Source organism: Pongo abelii, chromosome 16 (genome assembly GCF_028885655.2).
Source record: "Pongo abelii isolate AG06213 chromosome 16, NHGRI_mPonAbe1-v2.0_pri, whole genome shotgun sequence".
NCBI lineage: Eukaryota > Metazoa > Chordata > Mammalia > Primates > Hominidae > Pongo > Pongo abelii.
In genome coordinates this window covers 16,950,696-16,961,602 of record NC_072001.2, presented here as the reverse complement: position 1 = coordinate 16,961,602, position 10,907 = coordinate 16,950,696, and positions in this window count along the sequence as shown.

Here is a 10,907-nt window from a genome sequence, read left to right as displayed (position 1 = left end):
AGGCAAACTAAAACAGCCACTTTGGAAAACAGTTCAGCACATGACCCAACTTTCACACTACTAGGTCTTTATCCTAGGGAAATGGAAACTATATTCACACAAAATCTGTACAGAAATGCTCACAGCAGGATTACAATTGGGAAACAAAAATTGAAACAACCACAAGGTCCTACAGTAGCAGAATGGATAAACACCACGTTGTACATGCACATGACCAGATACTATTCAGCAATAAAAAGAACTATCAATACACAGAACAGCAGATAAACCTCAAACATATAACTGGGAGTAAATGAAGATGGTTTCAAAACGTTACTTAAAATATGGTTCCACTCACATGACATTCTCAAAAAGAATACTCTATACTGATGGAGAACAGATCAGTGGTTGCCAGGGTACAAGGCCAGGGAACATGTGATAAAAAGGAGCAGCACAAGAGAGCTTTTAGGGTGATGAAACTTCTCCATCCTGATGATGATGGGGGTTACACGAATCTATAGAAGTCAAAATATACTGAACTACATACCACAATAAAATAAATTTCATATAAGTTTTTTAGTTAAAATAATGTTGGCTGGGTGCGGTGGCTCACACCTGTAATCCCAGCACTTTGGGAGGCCGAGGCGGGCAATTCACAAGGTCAGGAGTTCGAGACCAGCCTGGCCAACATGGTGAAACCCTGTCTCTACTAAAAACACAAAAATTACTCAGGCTTGGTGGCACATGCCTGTAATCCCAGGTACTTGGGAGGCTGAGGCACGAGAATGGCTTGAACCTGGAAGGCGGAGGTTGCAGTGAGCTGAGATCATGCCATTGCACTCCAGCCTGGACCACCGAGTGAGACTGCCTTTCAGAAAAAAAAAAAAAAAAAGGAAAATATCTAGGTCCAGGGAGGACAGCTGGAATAGTCTGGTGGAATCATGTCAGAGCAGGGAGCTGGGACTGGAGGGCTGGAGTAGGGTGTGGCCCCACTCTAGGAAGGAACTAGGAAACGCATCCTGGGTGAAGCAAGAGCAGAGTCCCGTTCGGCAACAGGTGAGCATTTATCTTGATCTGAGAAACTACATGCACATTTAATAAGTCTCACTTAGCCTCTTATTTTCCTTAACAACATGGAAAATGAGAGAACAAACAATTCAGAAGGTTAAGACATGAAATACATTTAATTCAGAAATCATACACAGGAAGGTAGGAAATGAATGGGGGAAAAAAGCAGCTAATGGAAAGTGAAAACGGGCCAGATGCAGTGGCTCACGCCTGTAATTCCACCACGTTGGGAGGCCGAGGTGGGCGGATCACTTGAGATCAGGAGTTTGATACCGGCCTGGCCAACATGGTGAAACCTGATCTCTACTAAAAATATCAAAATTGGCCCGGCATGGTGGCAGCCACCTGTAATCCCAGCAGTTCGAGAGGCTGAGGCAGGAGAATTGCTTGAACCTGGGAGTCAGAGGTTGCAGTGAGCTGGCATCTTGCCACTGGACTCCAGCCTATACAACAGAGCAAGACTCCATCTCAAAAAAAAAAAAAAAAAAAAGTGAAAATAACCCAACATGTACTACGCAAAGCCTCTGGCCTAACAACAATACATTACCCTTTTAAATCTTTACAAACAACCTTGAAGGAGGCAGGCTTTGTTGTCTCCAGTTTACCAAGGTAGACACCTCGGATCACAGAATACAGAGTAGAACCCAGCCAGAAACACAGCTCAGGTGAGAACACAGGTGCTGGCTCTAAATGCCACACTCTGCCCTACGTGTGTGTGTGTGTGTGTGTGTGTGTGTGTGGTCACAAACCACAGCCCAGGGGCCAAACCCAGCCCACAGCCTCTTTGTGTATGGTCTGAAAGCAGAGAAAGTATTTTACTTTTGTTGTTCTTTTGAGACAGTCTTGGCTCACCACAACCTGTGCTTTCCAGGTTCAAGCGCTTCTCCCAGGTTCAAGTGATTCTCGTGCCTCAGCCTCCGAGGAGCTGGGATTACAGGCGTGCATCACCATGGCCGGCTAATTTTTTGTTTTGAGTGGACATGGGGTTTCACCATGTTGGCCAGGCTGGTCTCGAACTCCTGACCTCAGGTGATCCGCCTGCCTTGGCCTCTAAAAGTGCTGGGATTACAGGTGTGAGCCACCACGCCCGGCCACTGTATTTTATATTTTTTAATAATTGAAAAATAATCAAAAGAAAAACAGTATTTTGTGACTTGCAAACATTCTGAGGACTTCATCTTTTGGTGTCCATAAATCAACTTTACAGAATGAACGTCCCCTGCCCGCTGACGCAGTATTGTCTGTGGCTACTTTGGCACTACAGCTGCAAGGTCCCATGGCTATGACAGAGACCATAGGGTCCATTGAGACCTTAAAATATTTACTATCTCACCCTTTAAAGAAAGTAGGCCACCCATACCCTACATCTGGCTATAAATTTTACACGTTAAAAAAATGCAACATTCTTAATTTTAAACTCAGTACACTGGAACACTGCTCATCTCCCATCTTCAAGATGAAAAGCTTCGACAGTCACCAGGAAGCAGACAAGAACCCTAAGTACACCTGAAGAGTTATTCTCAGGAGCAGAAATTACAACATTTTACAACAGCAAAAGCAGGATGAAGTCACTGGAGGGTATGAAAACAACCAAGAGTAATTAGCACCACCAGCTCCAAGACCACACCACATCAGCTTCAAGGTTGTCTACTCTTCCTTTCACTACTGTACAGTTCAAAGTAGACACAGAGAAAATCGAACACATACTGCCCAGACACATTGCTTATGGAATGCTGGAGAGAAGGGAAGCGAGACCTCCCATTGGCCAGGTGTAGTGGCTCACGCCTGTAATCCCAGCACTTTGAGAGGCCAATGTGGGAGGATCACTTGCACCCAGGAGATCAAGACCAGCCTGGCCTACACAGCAAAACCCCATGTCTACTAAAAATACAAAATACGGCTAGGTGTGGTAGCTCACATCTGTAATCCTAGCACTTTGGGAGGCCGAGGTGAGAGGATCACTTGAGGTCAGGAGTTCCAGAGCAGCCTGGCCAACACAGTGATACCGCATCTCTACTAAAAATGTGGCTCATGCCTATAATCCCAGCACTTTGGGAGACTGAGGCGGGTGGATCACGAGGTCAGGAGTTCGAGACCAGCCTGACCAACATGGTGAAACCTCATCTCTACTAAAAATCCAAAAATTGGCCGGGCGTGCTGGTGTGCACCTGTAATCCCAGGTACTTAGGAGACTGAGGTGGGAGAATCACTTGAACCCAGGTGGAAGTTGCAGTGAGCCAAGAAGGCGCCACTGCACTCCAGCCTAGGCCACAAAAGCAAGACTCCGTCTCAAAACAGAAAACAGCAACAACAAAAATTCCACTGTCAAGACAGCAGCGTGACCACATGCTACATCTCTTTCTTCTATAGAACATCATTAGACATAGTAAAAAAAAAAAACAGTATTTTGAGACAGAGTTTCATTCTGTTGCCCAGGCTGGAGTGCAATGGCGCGATCTTGGCTCACTGCAACCTCCAGCTCCCAGGTTCAAGCGATTCTCCTGCCTCAGTCTCCCGAGTAGCTGGGATTGCAAAAAAAATACATACATTTTAAAGCAGAGTAACAAATTGATAACTAAGCGTGGAGTGGAAAGAAGGGACCACCGAGGACTGGAAATGGCAACGTTAGACTATGAACTAAATTTCTCCCATGGTTGATTTGGCCTATGCCCAGGAATGAGCAAAGACAGCAGGCCCGTGAGACTGGAAGAAAGATGGAGTCAGCCATGCTAGACTTCTCTCACCGTTATCATCTTTGCAAAGCTGGTGTCACCATTTATTGAAGTGAATTTTTTTTTTTTTTGAGATGAAGTCTTGCTCTGTTGCCTAGGCTGGAGTACAATGGTGCAATCTCGGCTCACTGCAACCTCCACCTCCCAGGTTCAAGCAATTCTCCTGCCTCAGCCTCCCAAGTAGCTGGGATTATAGATGCCCACCACCATGCCTGGCTAATTTTTGTATTTTTAGTAGAAACGGGGTTTCACCATCTTGGGACTCACAATACACATCAGCCCATCGCCTCTCCTGCTTGCCAGGGATGGTCATGATCCTCATTTCCCAGTTAAAGAAACCAAAACTCCATTATGGGGTTTCACCATATTAGCCAGGCTTGTCTCCAACGCCTGACTGCAAATGATCCAAGCGCCTCGGCCTCCCAAAGTGCTGGGATTACAAGTGTGAGCCACTGCACCCAGCCAATTAGGAGGAAATATCCAACATTTAGCCAGGTGCAGTGGCTCACTCCTTAATCCCAGCACTTTCAGAAGCTGAGGTGGGAGGATCACTTGAGCCCAGGAGTTTGAGTCCAGGCCTGGCAACATAGTGAGACCGTCTCAACACAACATTTAAATATTAGCCAGGCATGGTGGTGTGCGTCTGTAGTCCCAGCTACTTGGGAGGCTGAGATGGGAGAGTGTTTGAGCCCAGAAGGTCAAGTAAGCTGTGACCGTGCCACTGTACTCCAGTCTGCATAACAGAGCAAGACCCTGTCTCAAAAAAAATCCAAAATATATAAATAATTGATACAACTCAAAACAACCCAATTTTTAAAATGTTTAAAAAAAAAACTTGAAGAGACCTTTCTTTAAAGAAGACATGAAAATAGGAAGTGGGTATCTGAAAGGTGTTCCGCATTGCAGATCATTAGGGAAATGCAAATCAAACCCACTGAGATACCCCCTCACACCCCTTATGACCATTATCAAAAAGTCAAAAGATAAATGTTGGCAAGAGTGCGGAGAAATCGGAACTTTTGCATACTATGGATGAGAATGTAGATTGATACAGCCATTCTGGAAAAGAGTATGAAGATTTCTACAGAAATTAAAAATAGAACTACCATATGACTCAGCAATCCCTCTTCTGGGCATACAGCTAAAGGAAATGAAATCATTACTTTGTAAAGATACCTGTATTCTCATGTTCATTGCAGCCTTAATCACAATAGCCAAGATATGGAAACAATCTAAGTGTCCATCAATGGATAAATGGATAAAGAGACTGTGGCACACATACACAATGGAATATTATTCAGCCAGGGAAACAAACAAGGTCTTGCCGTTTGCTGCAAGATGGATGAGGCTGGAGGATGTCATGCTTAGTGAAATAAAGCATACACAGAAAATCAAATATTGTGTAAACTCATTTATATATGGGATGTAAAAATGTAAATAAATAAACCTACAGGGATAGAGAGTAAAACATTGTCTACCAGGAGAGGTAGGAGAGGGGAGGAATTGGGGACATGGAGGCCAAAGGATACAAAGTAGCAGGTATGAAGGATGAACAAGTCTAGAGATGTAATGTATGACATGAGGACTGCAGGGAACAAAATTGTTCTGTATGTGAAATTCATGCTCAGTGAGTAGATTTCAACTGCTCTTGCCACAAAAGCAACAAGGAAATGGAGAACTATGTGAAATGATTGGTGTGTTAATTTCTTTCGGTATAGGAATCTTTTTACAATCTATATATAACCTGTAACATCATGTTGTAAGCCTTAACTATACACAAGAAAATTCATTTTTAAAAAAGAAAAATTGACAGTCAAAGACTGACAAAGCAAAGACTAAGTAAATAAAAACAGGGGTAACTGGATTTATATCTGTTAGTCAAAAAATGAGTGACTGACTGAGGCAAGTGCCTCCATCAATAGAGCTTTGTGGAGCCACAATTTGACGACACCCCCGGAAAAAACACACAAGCCACAGAAACACCTGTGACCTGTGCTTTCCAAAGAGGGTTTTGGGAACTCAGCACGTAAGGGGAGAATGCAGGCAGGAGAGAAGAAAGGGAGGGGGAGCAGGCAGTGAAGGGGTGGTTACATTCTTAGGAAGCTCTAATTAGTGCTCAGTAAATCTTCATTTTACATAAGATAAGGTAAACATCTGAAAAGAGGGAGGAAAGAGTCAATTATGCAGCCATCTCAGGGTAGGTGGAAGAGTGATTGATCTCATGTTCTTGTTCTGTACCTGGGAAGGTAAGCCTGTAATCAACAATGTCAGTACCAGATTGAAAAGAACTCAGTTTTACGTCTTCAACTGAGGTTGCAGAGCCAGGGTTAAAATGGGCATATGCTTATTTTATAAGGGGACATGGATCCTGAAAGATTTAGGGGCCAGCAAGGAATGTCCCTGTCAACAATTTGTAATGGGGGCCATATGGAGAGGTACGTGGCCTTTTGTGGCAGTGGGGACCTGGCTTATGTCTAATGCCATCACACAGGGTTGTGAAATGGCAGCTCTCTCTTTGGGGAGAAAGAATGGTAGTGTTGGATGACTCAGCTCCCAAACTCACGTCTCCCTTAGCATAACAGGTTTGGCAGTTCCAAGACTTTATTTTCTTTTACATATTAAAAAAAACTCTAATGAAAGAGCTATGTGAGAGATAAAGAGGGTATTTCCTAATGATAAAAGGGTGCAACCAGCAGGGAGAAAAAGGAATTCTAAATTTGTTTATGCCTGGTAACCTTAAAACACACAGAACAAAGCTTAACAAACGAAAAAAAGAAATAAGTTGACAATCATTGTAGGAAACTTTAATATCTGTGTCTCAGCCACTGAAAAATAAACAGACAAACGTCAGTAAGGAAATAGAATCGTTAAAGGATGCATTTAACATGCTGGACCTAATTGAGATACGTGGTACACTACACTCAACATGCAGAATACATATCCTTTTCAAGTGCAGAAGCAATATTTATAACAATTAATCATATTTATGATCATTGAGAGGACACAAATACAAAGAGTTTTAGTTATACAAATATTTAATCGCAGTGGAAGTATAAGTTTGGAAATTAAGCAAAACATTTTCAGTATGTTAAAGGGATGAATAAAATCAAAGTCTGCTTTTTTGAAACACTAATAAAACTGATGGCCCCCAGCAAGATTGATTAAGAAAACAGACAAAAAGCACAAACTCCAACCACAGACCTTATAAGTATTAAAAAGATAAATAATAGAACAACTTTGAAATTTTAGATAATGAACAAATTGATTCAGCAAACACAGGTTACCAAAATGAATATTCATATATATGTAATTGAACCTGTAATCAAACACCTTATAAAGAAAACTATACAGTCTCACATGGCTTAATAAGTGAATTCTTTCCAAATGCTTAAGGAAGAAATAGCACACATCTTACATAAACTCTGTCAGAAACAGGAGAAGAAACATTTTCCAAATTGTCTAACCAGCATAGCTTTAATAATTCATATTAAAACCTCACAAGTCTGGGTGCGGTGGCTCACACCTGTAATCCCAGCACTTTGGGAGGCTGAGGCGGGTGGATCATGAGGTCAGGAGATCGAGACCATCCTGGCTAACATGGTGAAATCCCATCTCTACTAAAAAATACAATAAATTAGCCAGGCGTGGTGGTGGGCACCTGTAGTCCCAGCTACTCAGGAGGCTGAAGCAGGAGAATGGCATGAACCTGGAAGGCGGAGCTTGCTATGAGCCGAGATCTCTTATTTAGTTCTCTTATTTCCATTGGTTAAAGACCAGAATGTGTAAAATATGCATTATCAGATTAGAAAAACAAAACAAATATCAGAAAAACGTTTTTCAAAATAGCATTTGCTAAAATCTATGAGAGAAACTTGCTCTAAAACTTCCTGTTTCAAAATTTCACTGTGTGTCCACCAAGTTCATTTTTCTGGCTGTGGACAGCAGGCCCACACCACGCCACAAACCCACCCCATGCCAGACACCCACCATGGCCCCATGAACAGGCCAGCTGAGAGGTGCAGCCACTGCCCAGGGCTCCCTGCTCTGTCCTCGGCTTCCTGATCCAACCTGCCAGTGCTTTGCTTTCTCTTAAGTGTAGAAACTAAAGCCAAGAGCCCAAGTTTACAAAAAGCACATTTTTATTAAATAGAGGCACAAATGTGTTTCATTTTCTAATAAATCTCTTTCACAAATCACCTGCTTTTTTGCTCTTCTTGAGGTTTTTTTTTTTTTTTTTTTCTTTTTTCTGACGGAGTCTGGCTCTGTCGCCCAGGCTGGAGTGCAGTGGCACAATCTCTGCTCACAGCAAGCTCCGCCTTCTGGGTTCCCGCCATTCTCCTGCCTCAGCCTCCCAAGTAGCTGGGACTACAGGCGCCCATCACCACGCCAAGCTAACTTTTGTATTTTTAGTAGAAATGGGATTTCATCGTGTTATCCAGGATGCTCTCGATCTCCTGATCTCGTGATCCACCTGCCTTGGCCTCCCAAAGTGCTGGGATTATACGCATGAGCCACTGCACGCAGCCTGTGAAAAACTTCTGAGTATCATCATACCCTCCAACTTCTCCTCTCACCTATATTTAAAAGGGTCTGCTCTTTATCCTAACATCTATACTAGGTAATTTTCAGAATATTCCTTCAATCACCAAACACATTTTTGAGATTCTTGTGCTAGATTTCACTATCTTAATATGAAAACCAATCATCACCCATTAAAATACAATACAGGCCAGGCACAGTGGCTAACGCCTGTAATCCCAATACTTTCAGAGGCCAAGGCAGGTGGATCACCTCAGGTCAGGAGTTTGAGAGCATCCTGACCCAATATGGTGAAATCCCATCTCTACTAAAAATACAAAAATCAGCCAGGTGTGGTTGTGGACACCTATAGTCCCAGCTACTTGGGAGGCTGAGGAAGGAGAATTGCTTGAACCCAGGAGACGGTGGGTGCTGTGAGCCAAGATCGTGACATTGCAGTCCAGTCTGGGCAATACAGCAAGACTCCGTCTCAAAAAAAAAAAAAAAAAAAAAAAAAAGAAAAAATTATTACGTAAATAAATAGGCTGGGCATGGTGGCTCAGGCCTGTAATCCCAACACTTTGGGAGGACAAGGTGGGCAGATGACCTGAGATCAGCAGTTCAAGACCAAGCTGACCAACATGAAGAAACCCCATCTCTACTGAAACTACAAAATTAGCCAGGCGTGGTGGCACACACCTGTAATCCCAGCGGCTCGAGAGGCTGAGGCAGGAGAATCACTTGAACCTGGGAGGTGGAGGTTGCAGTGAGCCAAGATCACGTCATTGCACTCCAGCCTGGGCAACAAGAGTGAAACTGTCTCAAAAAAACAAACAAAAAAACAAAAAAAGGAAATAAATACAATACAGTACAGCTACTACGATTTACCTAAGAAGCTGTTGTATGAGCTGAACCAGAGGCAAACACTGTTTGCCAGAAGGCTCACAGATCCCCGTATTAATAAGGTCTTTATCCAATGGAGTCCTGCTTCTGTGAAATGTTGAGGCATTCGCTTCCTGTTCATCAATTTCTTTTTCCTTCTGTGCTTCTTTTTTGGCCTCAGTATCCTGTAATTCATAAACAGAAATTGTTTACAAGTGATCTCATTAGCAGGTGTGAAGGCACACAGGCTGGCTGAGCCCTGACCCCAATGCCAAGCTATCCCAGCCTCCGTGGCTAACGCACACACCTACCCACAGGCCCCCACCTGCCCTGTTGGAAACCCTAACTCAGTTGTGCAGTTCCAAACAGTGTCTTCTTTTTACAGATCCAAGGTCCAGGCTGCCTCTGCTGATGCTTTCCAACCTCCTTCTGTGAAGTCCCTAAAATCCTTAACCCTGCTACTGGCTCTCACAAAACCCAATGTGATCTGCCCCACATACGCAGCATCCAGCTGCTTTGTAAGGACAAGAAGCAGCTGGAATTCTCACACACACTGGTTCAAATGTAAATGGCAAAGCCACTTGGGGAAACTATGAACATACACTGACCCCAGGACCTAACAAATTCCACTCCAAGTGTTTACCCAAAGGGAGAACATATGTCCACTAAAGTACTTGTACACAGCACAATCGTGGCAGCTCTACACGGCCAAAAACCAGAAAGCCTGGGCGTGGTGGCTCACGCTTGTAATCCCAACACTTTGGGAGGCCAAGGTGGGGGGATCACTTGAGCCCAGGAGTTCGAGACCAGCCTCTGCAATACAGCGAAACCTTGTGTCTACAAAAAAATCAAAAAACTAGCTGGGCATGGAAACATGTCTGTGGTCCCTGCAACACAGGAGGCTGAGATGGGAGGATCATTCGAGCCTAGGAGGACAAGGCTGCAGTGAGCCAACATCAGGTCACTGCATCCAGCCTGGGTGACAGAGCAAGTCCCTGTCTCAAAAAAAAAAGAAAACAAAAACCAAAAGCAATTAAATGCCCTTCAATAGGGGAATGAACTAACAGTACTACACCTATAAAATGGAACACTTCCCAATAAGAAAAACGAAGTCACAATACACATAACAGTGTGGAGTGAATCTGAAAATCATTCTCCAAGGCAAAACAGGAAAGTGTGCATACTATACAGTTATATTGCTGCAACACTCAGAGCAGGCAAAATGAATCTAATCTCAGGGCAGGGGAGTATCCTGGCTGCAAGTGCCAAGGGCACAGGGATCTTTCCGGGTGACGGGAATGGTCTACATGAGGAACAGGTTACCTGTTAACTTCACTGAAACAGACAACCTGCAGTATTTCATCACAATTAAATCATAACTCAAAAAAATTTTAAATTAGCACATAAGGTCAGTCGCAGTGGCTCACGCCTGTAATCCCAGCACTTTGGGAAGTTGAGGCAGGCCAATCACAAGGTCAAGAGATCGAGACCATCGTGGCTAACACGGTGAAACCCCGTCTCTACTAAAAATACAAAAACTTAAGCAGGCGTGGTGATGGGCGCCTGTAGTCCCAGCTACTTGGGAGGCTGAGGCAGGAGAATGGCATGAACCCAGGAGGTGGACCTTGCGGAGAGCCGAGATCGTGCCACTGCGCTCCAGGCTGGGTGACAGAGTGAGACTCCGTCTCAAAAATAAATAAATAAATAAATAAATAAGCACATAAAATA